The sequence below is a fragment of the Propithecus coquereli genome, unplaced genomic scaffold (genome assembly GCF_000956105.1).
Source record: "Propithecus coquereli isolate 6110/MARCELLA unplaced genomic scaffold, Pcoq_1.0 Scaffold1, whole genome shotgun sequence".
Classification (NCBI taxonomy): Eukaryota; Metazoa; Chordata; class Mammalia; order Primates; family Indriidae; genus Propithecus; species Propithecus coquereli.
This window is the reverse complement of record NW_012133857.1, coordinates 12,657,296-12,676,727: the sequence shown is the minus strand read 5'-3', so window position 1 is coordinate 12,676,727 and position 19,432 is coordinate 12,657,296. Positions and strand designations below refer to the sequence as shown.

Here is a 19,432-nt window from a genome sequence, read left to right as displayed (position 1 = left end):
CTGGGCCAGAGTGCCATGGTGTCAGCCTAGCTCACAGCAACGTCAAACTCCTGGGCTCAAGCAATTCTCCTGCCTCAGCCTCCTGAGTAGCTGGGATTACAGGTGTGCACCACCACACCCAGCTAGTTTGTTCTATTTTTAGTAGCTGGTGCTCAGCCTGGTCTCAAACTCCTGACCTCAAGCAGTCCTCCTGCCTCCGCCTCCCAGAGTGCTAGGATTACAGGTGAGAGCCACCTTGCCCGGCCAGTAAGGTGTCTTTAAACAGAAGCGTACATAAAAGATTTTATATTATATGTATGCAGATCTAGAAAGTTATATAATGGTGGGTTGATGAAAATATTGTGGCCAGTGGCTCACAGGAATTTCCACTCACTGTATGTAGGTGCAGTGGTTCAATATTCTATAATCCAGTGTACACAATGACTCTATGGAATATAACTATCATCAGTATTGGGAATTGACTGTATAGTCTTTTGTGTCAAAGAGCTCTAGCTAAGTGTTCTATACACCAATTTCTGGGAGCCATAGACAGTGCTTTTGGTGATGAGTATTCATCCCTTAAATTCCCCCTCCTATTAAAGGTCATTTCCACAGGTTGCCTATTTACAAGTATCTCAGCCTGGAATATTTAATTCTGTTTCATCATTGATTTCTTGGGCCGGTGTTCAGTGATTAGTTTCTTTGTAGCCAAGAACTTGGTTATCAGAGCCCTCTTAAAGCTTCCCACATCTCTTCAGGAATTAAATGATTCTTATGGAGCTGGTAAGATGATACTTTCTGGATAAGGTAGGATGGGGATTAAGAGGAATGAAACTGACATACGAGTTGGTTGAAGTAAGAAGATTATTCTTTAAGTACTGTGTCTTTTGAAGGCATTTTAGTAAAGTATTTGTGTCTATATTTTTACTTATAGTTTACTGTATTTCTTATCACTTGTTAGAAGAGAAGCAGTATGTAATATTCCTCTCACTTGATTGGAATCTTTAGTTCCTGATCTGTGTGTTTTTCTTTTAAATAAGTGGATGAGAGAAGGAATTTCTGTTTTATCAGCCCTATGAGACAAGTAGTGGTACACTCATTTTACACAGGAGGAAACTGAGATTAAGATATTCAGGCCACACAGCCAGGGAGTATTAGTTTTCAGACAATGCCTATGCCTTGTAAGATAGACAGGCTCTGCCTTCCAGTGTTAGTTTAAGCACAGATTTTCCCCCGTCAAATGATTAGTTTGCCCTGTTAAATTTTTGTTTTCTTTTTGAATGACTCTTATTGAGGTATAAAATTCATATGAAATGAATAAAACTTGGTGATTTTTTTTACATAGGTATGCACCTATGTAATAACCACCAAGATAAAAATTAGAAAAATTAAATATTGTTTTTGTATGATAGGTTTTATTTTTTAGAGCAGTTTTAGATTCACAGCAAAGTTGAATGGAAGGTACAGAGAGTTCCATATACCCCCTGCTCTGACACATGCATGGCCTCTCCCACTATCAACATCTCATACCAGATTTGTTATAATTGATAAACATACATTGACAGGTCATTATCATCCAAAGTCCATAGTTTACATTAGGGTTCACTCTTGGTATTGTACATTTTTTGGCTTCTCACAAATGTGTAGTTACATGTGATTACATGTGTCCATCATAGTATACAGAATGGTTTTACTGCCCTAAAAATCTTCTGTGCTCTACCTATTTATCTTTTCCTCCCTCCTGTTCCCTGGCAACCACTGATCTTTTTATCATCTCCATAGTTTTTTTTTGTTAGTTTGTTTTTAAGAAGCAGGGTGGTCTGGTTCTATCGCCCAGGCTGGAGTGCAGAGGCATGATCATAGCTCAGTTGCAGCCTTGAACTCCTTAGTTCAAGTGATCCTCCTGCCTCACCCTCCCAAGTAGTGGGGACTATAAGTATGTGCCACTATGCCCAGCTATTTTTAAGTTTTTAAAATTTTTTTGTAGAGATGGGGTCTCATTGTGTTGCCCAGGGCGGGGGGGGGTGGGTCTTGAACCCCTGGCCTCATGTGATTCTCCCACCTTGGACTTCCAAAGTATGGGATTATAGGGTTGAGCCACCACATCCGGCCCATCTCCATAGTTTTGCCTTTTCCAGAATGATACATAGTTGGAATCATACAGTATGTAGCCTTTTTAGATTGACTGCTTTCATTTAGTAATAAGTAATATGCATTTAAGGTTTCTCCTTTTCTTTTCATAGCTTGATAGCTCATTTATTTTTAGCACTGAATAATATTTCATTTTCTGTACCAGTTTATCCATTTGCCTATTGAGGACATCTTGGTTGCTTCCAAGTCTTGACAATTATGAATAAAGCTGCTCTAAACATCTGTGTAACTGTTTTTATACAAAATAGATCTTGATGTTTGTGTTTTCCTTAGAACAAAAAGCTCTTTTTATTATTTATTTTTTAAAAGAACAGTTCTTTTAAAGAAAAGTAACATGGCATTTTATATTTGTCATGAATTTAGATGGACTTTTAAATTCAGAACCTATTACAAGGAGGACCAGATACAATTTTCTTCATTTTCTGCTTTGGCTTTCATCTGCTTATCTTCTGTGTGCTTTAGTTTCTTCATCTGTTAAGTGTAGGCAACTTTTCTTTTCCTTTAAAACAGCTTTGCACCCTTGCATAATATCTGGAAAATTGGGCTCTTGGGTAGGTAATCATTTTACGTGGGAAAATGTAATCTGTGCTGTTGAGCAAATCTTGTTGCTAGTTTGTGGCCCTTATTGAAATACTGGCCCATGTGGGCTGCTGAGAGCCTACATCTTGGAGCTGTTGGTAAAATGTCTTGGTAAATGAAGTTTCTATGGTAAAAATCTTTATCAAGAATCTGAGGCTGGGTGCGGTGGCTCACACCTATAATCCTAGCACTCTGGGAGGCCGAGGCAGGAGGATCGCTTGAGCTCAGGAGTTCGAGACCAGCCTGAACAAGAGCAAGACCCCGTCTCTACTAAAAACAGAAAAAATTAGCCAGGTGTGGTGGTGCATATCTGTAGTCTCAGCTACTGAGGAGGCTGAGGCAGGGGGATTGCTTAGCCCAGGAGTTGGAGGTTGCTGTGAGCTAGGCTGATGCCATGGCACTCTAGCCCGAGCAACAGAGTGAGACTCTGTCTCAGGAAAAAAAAAAAAAAAAAAAAAAGAATCTGAGGGTTTATAAGAAAACACCAGCAAAGTATCATGAGGTATCATAAGTTCCTTTTCAAAACCAACTCTCCTTTAAGAATTTTATCTTTTTAAGTATAAAACTATAGTTAGGGTCATACCTATTGAATAGAGCAGGTAAGTTTTCTAGTCTTCATACAACCTGAAATTAGGCTAAAATCCTTCATTAGAGAATGTTCAGATGATTGGTTCTGTAATTGTTCGTTTGACTTAGTAAACCATAAAAGCCAGCCAGGGGACTTTGCTTCTCCTCTCCGCTCATTTGGAGCCCTTTGGGAGTAGTAGTACTTTTTGGTCCTTGCAACCAATCTGATTGCTGTGTCCGCTGAAGACTACGTGAGTGGCCCTGGTATACTGGCAGTCTTTGCTGCACTTTATTCTCATATCAATAATTTTGTTTTCGTATATTATTACTTCAGCTTTTCTTTGTAAAAAAATTGGAATTTTGTCTTAAATATCATCAGTGGAGCCCCACAGAGGCCTTGTATCTGAATTATAGCATTGTCCTGGTGGTTGAAGTTACACCAACAAGTTTGTTCCCCTGCCAGTGTAGAGCATTGGGGAGGGTGGTAGATCATCTCTTTTGAATTGACTTATAAGTTAGTTTTTTCTTTTTCTTTTGAGACAGTCTCGCTCTGTCACCCCAGGTGGAGTGCAGTGGTGTCATCATAGCTCACGGCAACCTCCAACTCGTGGGCTCAAGCGATCCTCCTGCCTCAGCCTCCTTGGTAGCTGGGACTACAGGCCCGTGCCACCATGCCCGGCTAATTTTTTCTATTTTTGGTAGAGATGAGGTCTTGCTTCTTGCTGAGGCTGGTCTCGAACTCCTGACCTCAAACTCCTTCCACCTCAGCCTCCCAGAGTTGTAGGATTACAGACATGAGTCATCGCACCAGGCCTATAAGTTACTTTTATAATGCAAGTAACCACTACTGGATTTAGATGGGTTTTTTCCCTCTTATTTGTTATTTTCAGTCTCTCTTCTCAGAACATTTTTCTCCTGACCATGGACATTGATGCTGGTTGTCAGCACTAAGTATTTACTGAGTATTACAGAATTATATTAGCACCCTTGAAAACATAGGAGCTATAATGCGAAGGTTACTAGGATACCATTCTTTCTATAGGTGGGATAGTTACAGAATCTTAGACATTTTTTAGAATGTGGGGACTTCAGCAATTGTTGTATTCAGGTTTTAGGTGATGACCAAAGTTGTACAGAGAGAGTAAATTATTAATATTAATACTTTCTTAAGGACACACTGTAGGTTAACTCCAAGCCTGTTTTGAAACTGGCATCCTGACCATTCATTCTCTCTTCTCACACTCTGTGGCCTTGGTTCCCTGTAGTGTGGGGGAGCATGGAGAGTGTCATCTCTAGTGTCTGAAAGGTTTCCCACATCATTTTGCAAAGGCAGTAAACTGTCTGAGGAAATCATCCTACAAGTGTACTACCAAGAGTGCTAACCTCATTCAGCTCTGCACTGAGTGATGCTTGCCTCTTCACACTAGACTGAAAAGACATCTTGGCGTTCTCATAGGAACTAGGCAAGGAATGTGAATGCTGATGTTTTTAGTATATGCTTTCTAGCTGTGCCACCTTAAGTGAGTCAGCTGACTTCTCTTTCTACTACTTGTAATATTGGATTCATGATACCTACTTTTCCTGCCTCATAGAGTTGATCAGGTAGAAGAGAAGCTTGTCAGGTGGTTAACATATGTCTTGATTTAGTTTTTCAAAACTATTTTGGGAATGGTTTGGTTTGACTGTTACAGTCTTACCTGCTCCAATCTGCTCCACACTGTGGCCAGGGCAAATCTGAGCTCTTGACCTTCTGTTAAAGCTCTTCAGTGACTTCCTGGTCCTCTCAGGGTCAGGACTCCTGATTCTGGTAGATGAGGCACTTCACCATCTGGCTTTTATCAGTCTCTCTAATTGTGTCTCTTAACCTTTAACCCTTCAGCTTCAGATGTTTCCGGTGATTATCACCTCTCCCTTCTGAGCCTTTGCCCATGTTCTTATTTTTGCTGTTTTTTCCCCTCTTTCAGATCTTAGATTAGATTTCATACCCTTTAAGAAGCCTTTCTGGACCCTCGTCATCCTTCTTGGTTGATGGCCACTCCTGATACAGAGTACATTAATCGTACCATTTACCTTATACGCTATTAAAATTGCTTATTTACCTGTCATCTTTACTTGCCTTCCACCCTGACTTTCAGTTCTCTAAAGGCAGAAACTGTGTTTGTCTTATTAGTACAATATTTGTTCTACAGGGTCTCTTACTTGTTGTGGGCACTCGGTATGTATTTGATTATATAAATACTTTTAAAAAGTTTTTTTTTTTTTTTTTTTTTGCAGATTTTATTCTAATGGTGCCTGATTGATTTGAAGAATTTATAGTTGCTGTTTGGACAAAAAATTGGTTTGGCGGTGAGTAATGTGAAACTTATTTATAAACATTTCTGTTCAATGGGAAGATGTTGTGTGGGTCAGGGCTAAGCAGCACACTAGATATTTCAGGCAAGCACAGAATGTACATAGCCTGTTTTGGTTCACTGTTTTTGGTATTCTTCATGGAGACAATGCTGTAAAAATTAAAGTGAGTTCATTAGTATAGAAAATATAGTGAATGTTAAGTTTCTTGTCTGGGTGCAGTGGCTCACGCCTATAATCCTAGCCCTTTGGGAGGCTGAGGCAAGAGGATTGCTTGAAGCAGGAGCTTGAGAGCAGCCTGGACAACATTGAGACTCTGTCTCCAAAAAAAAAAAAAAAAAAATTAGCTGAGTGTGGTGGCATGTGCTTGGAGGCTTCAGTGAGCTATGACTGAGCCACTGTACTCCAGCCTGGGTGATTGAGTGAGATTTTTCTCTAAAAAAAAAAAAAAAGTATCTTCTCTGTTTGGGAAGATATATTATAAAATATTAATATGTGGTTGTATTAGGTATTTCACAAGTATCTCCAAAGAATGTGCTGACTTTGGCCTCAGGGAGCCAAACATTAAGTGAAGCAAACATCTTCATGAAGCAGAGTGTACCAGGCCACTTGGACCTTAAGCGTGTTAACTTGGCTGTTTACACTATTACTTTTCGTTGGTAGAATTGGGATTATATAAAGAATTATTACCTATAACAGAGACCAAAGTAATGAGGGGTTGGCTAGTCAGAAGTAAAACTCTCAAGAATATAGGAAGACTATATAGAGGAGCAGCTACTACCCCTAGGTCTGATACAGAGTGTTCAAGGAAGACACCTTCCCAGGGCTGAGATATATACTTTGTTGGAGGGGAGGGCATGGCCATGCCTAACTAGATGGCAAAGAAAGTAATTGTGCCATGCTGGCAGAACATGCTGGAAATGAACCCTCTGGAACTTGCTGGAAATCTACCCTCTGGGATGGTGGAGAAAGCCATTTACAAGAAGGTGTTTTGCCTAGGGCACTCTGCGATGAAACCGCTTGAGTGAGGTGTCAGAGAAAGCCAGGCCACTGTGGGAGTTAGTTAACAGTGTCTGGACACCAGGGCAGCTGACTGGGTAGTGGGGACCTGGTGAGAGGAGCATAATGGGTACTAGAAAGAAAAGCTTCTTTCTTTTGCACTGTTTCTCCAATATCCTCTACTGAAAAAGCTTAACATCAGCTGGCAAAGGAAAAATATTTAATGGGCTCATCTCCATTTTTGCAGAGCAGGCAATGAAGGATGGTTTTGGTGCTAAGAGGCAATACATTGATAACTGGCAAACTGCTGTTAAAGTTATGTGAACAACTTAATAAGCATTTTTTTCAACAGGATACTCTTGGTTATTACCACCCTATGTTTTAAATTTGTTTTTTTTATACAGGGATTGATTTAAACTACCATTTTGTTCTAGCCAAAGATAACCTCTGCTCTGATTTTTTTCGTGATAGATCAGTTTGGCCTGTTCTGAAACTTTTTTTTTTTTTTTTTTTGAGACAGAGTCTCACTCTTTTGCCCTGGCTAGAGTGAGTGCCGTGGCGTCAGCCTAGCTCACAGCAACCTCACACTCCTGGGCTCAAGTAATCCTTCTGTCTCAGCCTCCCGAGGAGCTGGGACTACAGGCATGCGCCACCATGCCCGGCTAGTTTTTTCTGTATATTTTTAGTTGTCCGATTAATTTCTTTCTATTTTTAGTAGAGAAGAGGTCTCGCTCTTGCTCAGGCTGGTTTCGAACTCCTGAGCTCAAACAATCCGCCTGCCTCGGCCTCCCAGAGTGCTAGGATTACAGGCGTGAGCCACCCCGCCCGGCCCGTTCTGAAACTTTATATAAATGGAATTGTACTGCATGTACTCTTTTGTAAGGCTTCTTTCACACAGTATAATGTTTTAATTTATCCATGCTGTTTCTTTATCAGTAGTTTAAAATAAAAAGGATTTTATTGCTATGTCGTATTTCATTGCATGAACACTACAGTTTGTTTGTGATGTATGTCTGGCCTGTTTCCTGTTTGCCTTATGAGTAAATCTTCTCTGAATTTTTTTGTACAAGTTTTGATTTCTCTTTAGGGGAGTAGAATTGCTATATCATAGGGTAGTTATATGTCTAGTTTTATAAGAAACTAACACCTTTTTCAAAATGGTTGTACCGTTTTTCTACTCCCACCAATAATGTATGAGAGTTGTGGTCATTCCACATCCTCAGCAACGTTTAGTATATTATCAGTGTTTTTACTTTAACCACTATTTTTTTTTTTTTTGAGACCAAGTCTCATTCTGTCGCCCTGGTTAGAGTGCTGTGGCATAATATAGCTCACTGCAACCTCAAACTCCTGGGCTCAAGGGATCCTCCTGCCACCTCAGGGTGCTAGGATTATAGGCATGAACCACCATGCCTGGCCCTTGTGGTGGTTTTAATTTTCATTTACCTGAAAGTTAATGATGTTGAGCACTTTTTCCTGTACTTAATGGTCTTTGTATGGCTTCCTTTGTGAAGTATTTTATTCAAATATTTTTCCCATTTAAAAAAATTCATTTTTTTTCTTTTTTTAAAAATTTTTATCTTTAGAGACAGAGTCTTGCTATGTTACCCAGGCTGAACTCAAACGCCTGGGCTCAAGTGATAATTCCTGCCTCAATCTTCTGAGTAGCTGGGATTATAGGCATGCACCAAGGTGCCCGGTGTTTTTTTTGTTTTTTAATTACTGAGTTTTAGGAGCTGTTTATATATTTTGGATATTACTCAGATATATGTTTTGTGAATATTTTCTTTCAGTCCATGGTGACTTGCCTATTTTTCTTATTGGTATATTTTAAAGATCAGACGTTTTTAATTTTTTTTTTTTTTTTTTTTTGAGACATGGTCTGGTCTCTGTTGGCCCCCACTGGAGTGCAGTGGCGTCATCTTAGCTCACTGCAACCTCAAACTCCTGGGCTCAAGTGATCCTCCTGCATCAGCCTCCTCAGTAGCTGGGACTACAGGCATGTGCCACCACACCCAGCTAATTTTTCTATTTTTTGTAGAGACGGTGTTTCTCTCTTGCCCAGGCTGGTCTCGAATTCCTGACCTCAAGTGGTCCTCCGGCTTCGACTTCCCAAAGTGCTAGGATTACAGGTGTGAGCCACCATGCCTGGCCAGATGTTTTTAATTTTGATGAAGTCTGATTTATCAATATTTTCTTGTATGGTTTGCTTTCTGTGTCCTGTCTGAGGAATCTTTGCCTACTTGTGAGTCTTGGAGATTTCTAGCAAATCTTGGTCAGGTAATATGAATTATACAACTTTATTCTTTGTGTTTTCACCTAGAAGTTTTATAATTTTGGCTTTTTACATTTAGATCTCTGATCTACCTTAAATTAATTTTTGTGTATTGTGTGAGATTGGGGTTGAGGTTCATTTTTTTCCCCCACATGGGTATCTGTTTGTTACAGTACCAGCAACATTTGTTGAAAAGACTCTTGTATTTGTTATCTATTGCTATGTAACAAATTACTCTAAGAATTAGCAGTTTAAAACAGCAACATTTATTACCTCAATTTCTGAGGGTTAGGAATTCAGGAGCAGCTTGTCTGGGTGGTTCTGGCTCACAGTCTGTCATGAAGGTTTAGTTAAGATGTCTCCTGGGGCTGCAGTCACCTGAAGGCTTGTCTGGGGCTAGTGGATCAATTTCCAAGATAATTTACTCACATAGCTATTGGCAGGAGGCCTCGGTTCCTTATGATATATGCCTCTGCACGTGGCTCTTTTTTTTTTTTTTTTTTTGAGACAGGGTCTCACTCTGTTGCCCAAGCTGGAGTAAGGTGGTATGAACATAGCTCACTGTAACCTCAAATTCCTGGGCTCAAGGGATCCTCCTGCCTCAGCCTATTGAGCAGCTGGGGCTACTGGAGTGCTCCACCATGCCTGGCTAATGTTAATTTTTTTTTTTTATAGAGACAGGGTCTTGCTCTTGCTCAGGCTGATCTTGAACTGTTGAGCTCAAGCAGTCCTCCCACCTTGGCCTCCCAGAGTGCTAGGATTACAGGTGTGAGCCACCACACTGGCCATCCCTTGTTAGTCTTTTAATGCCTGTGGGATCTGTATTGAGATCCCTTTTTTCATTCCTAATAGTGATAATTTTTGTCTTCTTTTTTTATTGATCACTTTCTTTGACGGTTTATCAGTTTTATTGATTGTTTTCCAAAAGACTTTTGGCCTTATTAATTTTCTCTTATTTTTTCTTTTTTCTGTTTTACTGAATTCTGCTTATATCTTTATTATTTCCTTTCTTCTACTTACTTTGGGGTACTTTGTTCTTTTTCTGTCTTAAGGAGAACCTTAGGTCATTAATTTTATGTCTTATACTTCTAAAGCTTTAAAACTTTAGCATTGCTTTAGCTGCATCAGTATAGCATGTACTTTTAAAGTATTCTCTCATACATTACCTCTCTCTGAGAAGTAGATAAGTAGTCTCAAGTATAATTTATTGACAGGGAAAATAGGTGAATTGGAATATCGAAGAGTACACAACTTGCTAATTGTGGAATGTATGCTTGCTTCCAGGTTGAGTTCCACTCTCTATTTTTTTTTCACAATGTTTCTGACTCCCAGAATCTTGAGAGCTCTACATGTTCAGGCTGTTTAATTCTTCATGTCACATGAAAGTCAGGAAAAGAAGCTGTGAGAGCAGAGAGGTTTGGAACCTGCTCTTAAGGGAATGACATATCTTTGAAGCCATCTTTCCACTTTTCTAAGTTGGGAAGTTGTTGATGGGTTTGTGTGGATGAAAGTTAGTCCCCCTCTGTCTGGAACTATGGGTGGTCTGAGGTACATAGAAATGTTTTTCTAATGTTTAAAGTGCTTAAAAGTAGTAGTTCTGGTGTTTCACTGAAGGGTTAGAAGATAGCTGGAATCTAATCTGCTTGAAGCAGTCAAACCTGATCGCATTTTGTGAGGCGTTATACTGGTCATTTACCTCTTCTGTTTATAGGCTTTCCCCACACTCTCTTCCACTTTGCATGTTGCTGATCTGCTTCTGGGTACCTGCTAATAAAATCTTTATCTACATGATGGATATTCAAATAGATTGTTGTTAATGTCCCTCTAGGATTATGTGGTATCTAAAAGGAGGGAATTCTTACAGAGTTTGTGCCCTGAAATCTCCTTACGTTGTTTTCTAAATGTCTAACTACATAAGAAGTTATGCCCTATAGTTCTTGAGGAGGAGAGGTCCAACAGGAAGGCAGGAACATGGAATGACAGGAGCATGATCCTAGGAGGTGAGAACCTGAACTGGCCCCAGCTCCTATGTGGGAGTAGCAGCAGGTTATCCCAAAAGAGTAAAACTCACTGGAGCTATATATTTTGTGGTGTGTACCTCACCTTATTCCCCAGCTACAGCAGAATACAATTAAATGTCCATTTCTGAAGAATTTGATCTTTTGTTACATTTTCAGATATGTCTTCAGAATAATGGAGCATCAAGACATTTAAATGTGTGATTTTTTTTTTTTTTTGAGACAGAGTCTCACTGTGTTGCCCGGGCTAGAGTGCCGTGGCGTCATCCTAGCTCACAGCCTCAAACTCCTGGGCTCAAGCGATCCTCCTGCCTCAGCCTCCCGAGTAGCTGGGACTACAGGCCTGCGCCACCATGCCCGGCTAATTTTTTCTGTATATTTTTAGTTGTCCAATTAATTTCTTTCTAATTTTAGTAGAGACGGGGTCTCGCTCTTGCTCAGGCTGGTTTCGAACTCCTGAGCTCAAACAATCTGCCCACCTCGGCCTCCCAGAGAGCTAGGATTACATTAAGTGTGTGATTTTACACCCAAAGGAAGAGTCCTCTAGATTGTAGCCGTATCTGATTTTTAGATGTGTGTTGTCTTTTGGTACCTCTTTTAAAATAGTACAGAATTTAGTGATTTAAAGCCCTTTTGGAATTCTGACAGTTTTGTGATGTCATTGGAACACCATGGAAAGACAGGAGCTTATTTCATGGTTGCATCGTTCCTTACTCTGGAGAGTTTCTTGTTTTAAGCTAGTAACCATCTTTGATGAGGGATTCTGAATGAAGCCTAAAAAGGTCAATGGTGTGACCAGAGCTTTGGCTTTACCTCTCCTAGGTGTAAGAAATTTTATTTCAATCTTTTACTTCCAATAGTAGAACACACGTGAATATTACTAATATAAGGAAACAGATGTGTATCTGGAATAACCACTGTTAGAGATCATTGAAATTAGGATGAGTGACAAGAATTATTGTTCTTTGGTTTCTGTTCTGAAATAGAGCAGATTTTATTCAAAAGATATGATGAGGGAAAATTCCCCAGTAGGGAGGTATGTACACCTCCCAGTAACCTTAAAGTTTGTTTACCTTTGCCTCAGCGGCTTGCCCCGGCTGTGCTCAGCTTCTCTTTTAGTTGAGCTACAATAGGATAGAGGTGAAGAAAAGGGACCAGAGTTTACCAGTCATGCCCGAAACCTAGGTTATGAGAACAGGCCTGGGACTGTCCCTTTGTATCTTTCTTTGAGTTGTGCAGAAGCTTCTTTCTTCAGCTTTGGTCTTCAGTGTAAGTGGTGCTAGGAAATAAGTCCAAGAAGCTCCTCATTCCATATTTTAGCAGTTTAGCTAGTCTTATTAGTGTTCCGTGGTTTTGTGTTTCTTTTAGGACCACTTCTCCCATCCTTCTCCATATGTGCTTTCTAGGTTTGGCCATATTTAGATTCATTTGTAAATGTGCTAGGTGAGACTTAGCTGATTCAAGTATGGTTCCCCTGTACTATTTAGTCACAGCACAGATAATCTTGTGGCTTCTTGTTAAAGCATAATTGTGAGCAGAGAACGTTTAAGGTGAGAAGAATGGGGCATGTTTGTTTCTCCTTTCTTTTGGTGCTTTCTCATTTTTATTTCTCCTATATCACTTCGGACCTCTGTTCTTAAAATTCTGTCCTCAAATACCCTTTTTTCCCCCACTTCTTAGCAAAGTTGAGACAGCCGTTTTCAAAAAAGTCTTTACTAAAGAAATATATCTGGGGAAGCATAGGTTTCTAATCTTTAGAAACCCAGTAAAAACAGGAAAGAGGTTCACTGGACTCTAGATTCTTTCCTTGTTCTAAATTAAAATTCTGTCCTGGCTGTTCCTTGGACTGGCATATCTCAGGCCCCCCTGCCAAGTTTTCTTTTTTCCTTGCTCCCTGTTTGCTCTTAGCCAGGTGGCCTCAGGATGCCATGGTTTCCTCCCCCTGGGATAGAACCCAAGAATCTAAATCCCTCATCTCTTCTCTGGAGGCAACAAAATAGATTCCATTAAGCCTTTTCCCCTTTCTTCTTCTCCCAGATTGTTCCAGACCAATGTACACATTTCTGGTTTTTAGATGAAAAGTACCAGTCCCTGGTAGATTGGAACGGCAGGCTTAGGTTGGCAGCCCTACATATGTCAAGAACGTTTCCTATGTTTCCCTCTTCCTCAAAGGAGAGATTTGTGAGCATCTGCTAGAAAAAAAAATCCATGAGGGTAAGGGAAGGGAAGGAGGGGTGTTCTCTCACCCTTGTAAGTATATCTAATCTGTATCAATGCCTACAGTCTCATATGCGAAGGTAAGAATGGACTTGACTGTAAGAAAGCATTAGGTTCCCTTGTATGCTTTAGAGAACAAACATGTTTTCATGTTAGTTTTCTGTTATATTTTTTTTGTTCATGAATTTAAAGATCTTTTGGTATCTTTTCCTGTCAGAGTCCATATCAATGTGTCTTTATTTTTGAAATTAATTAGAAATTAGTTTTCATAGAATCCAGAGCTCTGTAACCCAAGCTTTATGTGTTGTTCTTTTCTGTTAGTGACTTACCAGTTTATTGTGTTCTTTTTAGTTAGAGTAATGTTGTTATTTTTCCCTTGGATTGTATTAGACCGTAAAAAAACAAAACAAAGACACATTTGCCAAAACCAAAAAAACTCTTGCCAGAATTTTACTTAGCATTCCTGACTTACCAACTTTGACTTTACTTTTTTTTTTTTTTTGAGACAGAGTCTCACTCTGTTGCCCGAGCTGGAGTGCCGTGGCGTCAGCCTCGCTCACAGCAACCTCAAACTCGTGGGCTCAAGCAATCCTACTGTCTCAGCCTCCCGAGTAGCTGGGACTACAGGCATGCGCCACTATGCCCAGCTAATTTTTTATATATATTTTTAGTTGTCCACCTAATTTCTTTCTATTTTTTTAGTAGAGACAGGGTCTCACTCTTGCTCAGGCTGGTCTCAAACTCCTGAGCTCAAACAATCCACTTGCCTCGGCCTCCCAGAGTGCTAGGATTATAGGCGTGAGCCACCACGCCCGGCCCCAGGTTTGACTTTAATCTGAAAAAACAAATTTTATGATTTTTTTTAAGGGGCATTGATACTTTGTCATGATAACTTTTAGTGCTTAAGTGGATATATTTAATTTTAGAGAGGTTAATAGAAATACTGCATTTATCAACCAATTTTTAATGAAATTCTGAAGAAATTTGCTAAAATACCTATGAAATGCAAAGATACCAAGGATGCTTCACTTTATAAAAAGATTGCATATCAAACCCAAGTGGTTAATCTGAGACTATAAAAATACGTTGGCCACAGAATTTGGAATTCTAACTGAGCTTCTTGGAGTGCATGCCTGCTTATCTACATTTTTAGTATGTGTCCGTGCCCTCCTGACTAAAGAATCTGGTGGCCAGGTATTGTCTTGCAATTGCTGTGGAGACAGTGCCTTCCTAGTTCTTAAAAATAGTCCTGACCTTGTTTGGTGCCATATCTGATTACAATTTCTCTTTCTTTGTCAGGGCTTTTTATTCATTGCCACTTTCTGGCTTGCTGTGTTATTGAATTAAAACAGATAAACCAGAAAAACGCTATTTACATTGTATCTCCTAAATTCGCTTCAACAAGTTCTTTGGTCTGGTTTATCTTTTATACTTGAGATTATTTGTGTGTTTGCCTGATTTTTTTACCCCTGTGTTTCTCTTTTGTATTATAGATAAAAACAGTATAATCCCCTTCCTTATACGCTATCTTCTTTTTTCTTCTATATTTTGTGTAGATTTTTGTTGTTATTGTTGCTATTCTTACCCAGGTATATTTAAACCTGTTTTTCTTTCATATATCAAATCTTTTTAGACACAGAATTTTATATTCTCTTTATTTGCAGATTTGGAATTCTGTCACGTGGCCAACATACTTTGTTCTTTGTAAAACCACGTTTCCTCTTTGTTCTGGTTTTGGTAGGTCTAGATTAGAAGTTTGTAAACTTTTTTGGTTTACAACCCTAATATTTAAAAAAAAAACTTTTCAAAAACATTTTTTCACATGTTATATACTTATGCTATTGTATACAACTGTTAAGTACATCATAAACATACATTCATTTATTCAGCTGTATTTATTGTGTGACTACCATGTGTTGGGCACTGCTTTGGGCACTTAGGATATCTTCATGAAGCTGACATTGTAATAATAAATAATAAACAATAGACATCATCAGTAAGTACAGTATATGATATGTGAGAAGGGGATAAGTGCCATGAAAAAAGAAAAAGTAGAGCATATGAAAGAGGATGGAGAGTACCGGTGAGCTACGAGGACGCCAGTGCACTCTAGCCAGGGCGACAGAGCGAGGCTCTGTCTCAAAAAAAAAATTATATCTCAAGCAAAGCAAATGTCTGGAAAAATTTAAGTGTTTTCTGAATACTTTTATATAAACCACTGTGTGTTCGTTTTTCCGCATAAAAACGTGCCATGACAATAGCCAGAACCAACTGCCCGGTGGTCATGGCAATGTTTTAGACAGTGAGCCAAGTGGTGGCCAAGAAGCCAAGGTGCTTCCTCTTGCCTGTGGCCTCCCTCTCCTCACTGGCCTCCAAGGTGCTCCCATCGGTGTCATCCTCCTTGCTGGATGCCATGGTGGCCACGTACCCGGGAAACATGGAAGAGAGGGGCCCATTACAGGATTTTGATCAAAGAAGTCACATGCTCTCTCATTTTTTTTTTTTTTTTTTTTTTAGACAGGGTCTCACTCTGTCACCCTGGCTAAAGTGCAGTGGCATTGTCATAGCTCACTACAGCCTCAAACTCCTGGGCTCAAACGATCCTCCTGCCTCGGCCTCCCGAGTAGCTGGGATTACAGGCGTGCCACCACATCTGGCTAATTTTTTCTACTTTTGGTAGAGACAGGGTCTTGCTCTTGGTCAGGCTGGTCTCAAACTCCTGAGCTCAAGCAATCCTCCCACCTTGGCTTCCCTGAGTGCTAGGATTATAGGCATGAGCCACTGCACCTGGCTTATCCTCTTAGCAGAATCACTGTGGCTGCTGTGTTGAGAACAGACTGGAAGGCCATGATGGAAGCAAGGAGGCTAGTTAGGAAGTGAAAGGTGTTGGGGATCACACCAGGATGGTGGCATTGGAGGTTTTGAGAAGTGGTTAGATTCTAGATGTGCTCTGAAGGTGCAGTTGGTAGGATTACATGGTGTGGGGTTTGAGAGAAAGAAAGAAATCAAGAGTGAGTACCAGGTTTTTTTTTTTGTTTTTTTTTTTGAGACAGAGTCTCACTCTGTTGCCCGGGCTAGAGTGCCATGGCATCAGCCTAGCTCACAGCAACCTCAAACTCCTGGGCTCAAGCGATCCTCCTGCCTCAGCCTCCCGAGTAGCTGGGACTACAGGCATGTGCCACCATGCCCGGCTAATTTTTTCTATATATTTTTTAGTTGTCCAATTAATTTCTTTCTATTTTTAGTAGAGACGGGGTCTCGCTCTTGCTCAGGCTGGTTTCGAACTCCTGAGCTCGAACAATCCACCGCCTCGGCCTCCCAGAGTGCTAGGATTACAGGCGTGAGCCACCACGCCCGGCCGAGTACCAGGTTTTTAGTGAGAGCAGTTGTAAAAATGGGGTTGGGGATACTATAGGTAGAGGGGTGTTTTTTGAGGAGGGGAGGAATGGATTCTGTTTTGGGCTGTGTTAAATTTAGTCTTCCTAGACTTAATAAGCAGTTGGATATATGAATCTGGTGTTCAAGAAAGAGGACCAAGGACTGAGCCCCAGGGCCTTCAACATTAAGGGACTGAGAAGAAGAAGAACCAGTAAACTAGACTGAGTAATAGGAAGATGAAGAGAGTGTGATGCTTGAAGGCCAAGTGAAGAAAATAGATCAAGGAGTTCTAATATTTTCTTCCACCTCCCACAGGACTGTGATAGTATTCATACCCAACGTTGGAACCATTGACAGTGTGTTTTTCCCCCCTATCATTTACTGTTTATTGACACAAAGTTTTTTTTTTTTAGCATAATAGAAGTTTTGTTTTGTTTTTTATAAAATGTAAGTTCAGAGAAAAAAGCTATTGTACTTGACAGATAGGTTTTAAAATGTTAACATTTTACCATATTTGCTTCAAACTTTTTTTTTTTCCTGAGACAGAGTCTCACGGTGTCTCCCAGGTTAGTGCAGTGGTGTCATCGTAGCTCACCGCAACCTCAAACTCCTGGGCTCAAGCAGTCCTCCTGCCTCAGCCTCCTGAGTAGTTGGGACTACAGGTGCATGCCACCATGCCTGGCTAATTTTTCTTTTTTTAAGTAGAGATGGGGGTCTCATTCTTGCTCTAGCTAGTCTCAAACTCCTGACCTCAAGCGATCCTCCTGCCTCTAGGATTATAGGCATTAGCCACTGCTTCAAACTTTTTAGAAAGAAGTTATAGATGGAGCTAAAATTCCTGTTTCCTCCTAGATACCAATCCCCTCCTTTTCTCTCCTCTCTAAAGTTGGTGCATACCCTTCCATTCCATATAATTGTTCTTGTTAGTATATATGTATATGTGTTCATAAATTCATAGTATATACTGTTTTATGGATTAAAAAATTACAGTAATGGCATACTAGTAATACCATTTCTTAACTTTTTCCAATTTGGTTTTGAAATTTATTTATATTGACATGTAGATCATTCAGTACTATACAGTTTATGTATATACCCATTTATACATTTTCCCCTTGAAGTACATTTAGGTGGTTTCCCATTTATCTTTTACAATAGTGCTGCAATAAACAGCCTTGAACCTGCCATCTTGGGCACATGCTGGGTTGTGGATGGTGCACGTCTTTGGTTTATGGATTGCCATAAACAGGAAAGGAAAGGAGCCATTTCTTTCTGGTTGGCCAGTGCTTGGTATGTTTAGATTTTTAATTTTGTGCCAATCTTTCGGGAATGAAATCATTTCTTGTTCTAATTTGCATTTCCCTGATTATTTGTGGGGAGGGGATCCTTTTTACATGTTTATTGGCCATCTGAGCCTCCTCTTTTGTGAATTGCCTTAAAGTTATCTTCATATATTCTGTTTATTAGTTTTTTGCAGTTATAAACATTGCAAATACCATCTCGTAGTCTGTTTGACTTTTGTCTTCACTTATAGTTCTCTTTTTGTTTCGAGACAGAGTCTCACTCTGTTGCCCTGGCTAGACAACGGTGGCATCCTCATAGTTCATTGCAACCTCAGTCTTAACTCCTGGGCTCAAGTGATCCTCCTGCCTCAGCCTCCCTAGTAGCTGGCACTACAGACATATGCCACCACGCCCAACTAATTTTTTCTATTTTTAGTAGAGATGGGGTCTTGCTCTTGCTCAGGCTGGTCTCAAACTCCTGACCTAAAGCTATCCTCCCGACTCAGCCTCCCAGAGCGGTAGGATTACAGGTGTGAACCACTGCGCCCAGCCCTACTTACAGTTCTCTTATACAAAAAAACAATTTTAGCGTGGCTGGGGATGGGAACAGGGGGGATTGTAAGTGGGCGTGAGGGTTCTTTTGGAGTGATAGAAATGTTTTAAAATTGAATTTGAGGGATGGTTGTACAACTCTATAAATTTACTAAAAGTCATTGCACTGCACACTTAGTAAATTTTATGGTATGTAAATTATAGTGCATAAAAGCTGTTAATTAATTTTAATGTGGCCTGATTTGTCAGTGCTCTCCATTGTGGTTTGTGTGTTTTATGTCTTATTTATGGAATTTTCTCTAATCATTTGTCAAAAGGCATTTGAATTTTTTCCTAATTACCTTAAATTTTAATTTGCACATTTAGGTCCTTAATGTATTGGGAATTTATTTTGGAGTATTATCGGAGGTAGTGATGTAATTTATTCGTATATGCATCCAGTTATTCTAGCTCTGTTTTCGACATAGATTATCTTTTCCCAGTTGATTTCAATACTGCCTCAGTCACACACTCCACTCCCATGTCAGTGTGTGTCAGTTTCTTTCTTAAATTTTTCTTAAATTTCTTTTTTAATTTTGTTTTTTAGAGATAGGGTCTCGCTCTTCCTCCCAGGCTGGAGGGCAGTGGTGATCATAGCTCACTGCAGCCTTGAACTCCTGGGCTCAAGCAGTCCTTCCACCTCAGCCTCCCGTGTTACTGAGGATTATAGGTGTGAGCTGCTGTGCCTAGCTGTGTGTCAGTTTCTAAGATCTCTATTCTGGTTTTTTGACCTCCTTGCTTCTCTTTGCAAAATATCACACTCTATTTTAATTGCTATAATTTCATAAAAAGCTGTGCTATCTGGGAGGGCAATTTATCTCTCATTATTCTTTGACTATTTGCTATCTAGCTACATTTGGCCTTTACCCTTCCATATGAATAGGGGTAGCTTGTGAAATTTGTCAGAAAATGCTCTTGGTGTTTTTTTTTTTAAAAGATATGGTCTCGGCCGGGCGCGGTGGCTCATGCCTGTAATCCTAGCACTCTGGGAGGCCGAGGCGGGCGGATTGTTTGAGCTCAGGAGTTCGACACCACCCTGAGCAAGA

The 19,432-nt window shown here is 40.0% G+C and overlaps 1 protein-coding gene across 3 annotated transcripts in view; it reads left to right on the top strand.

Annotated features, from left to right (window-relative positions):
- The window catches only part of IP6K1 (inositol hexakisphosphate kinase 1), a 64,364-nt gene that overhangs the window by 9,753 nt on the left and 35,179 nt on the right, over positions 1-19,432 (top strand). The window contains exon 2 of one of the 3 annotated variants that reach the window (XM_012638467.1): positions 5,551-5,622. The gene's annotated coding sequence lies outside the window, so the exon portion shown is untranslated. Of the gene's footprint in view, positions 1-5,550; positions 5,623-17,718; positions 17,803-19,432 lie in introns of those variants that run through there. The other 2 variants (XM_012638485.1, XM_012638477.1) reach the window with 2 other exon arrangements.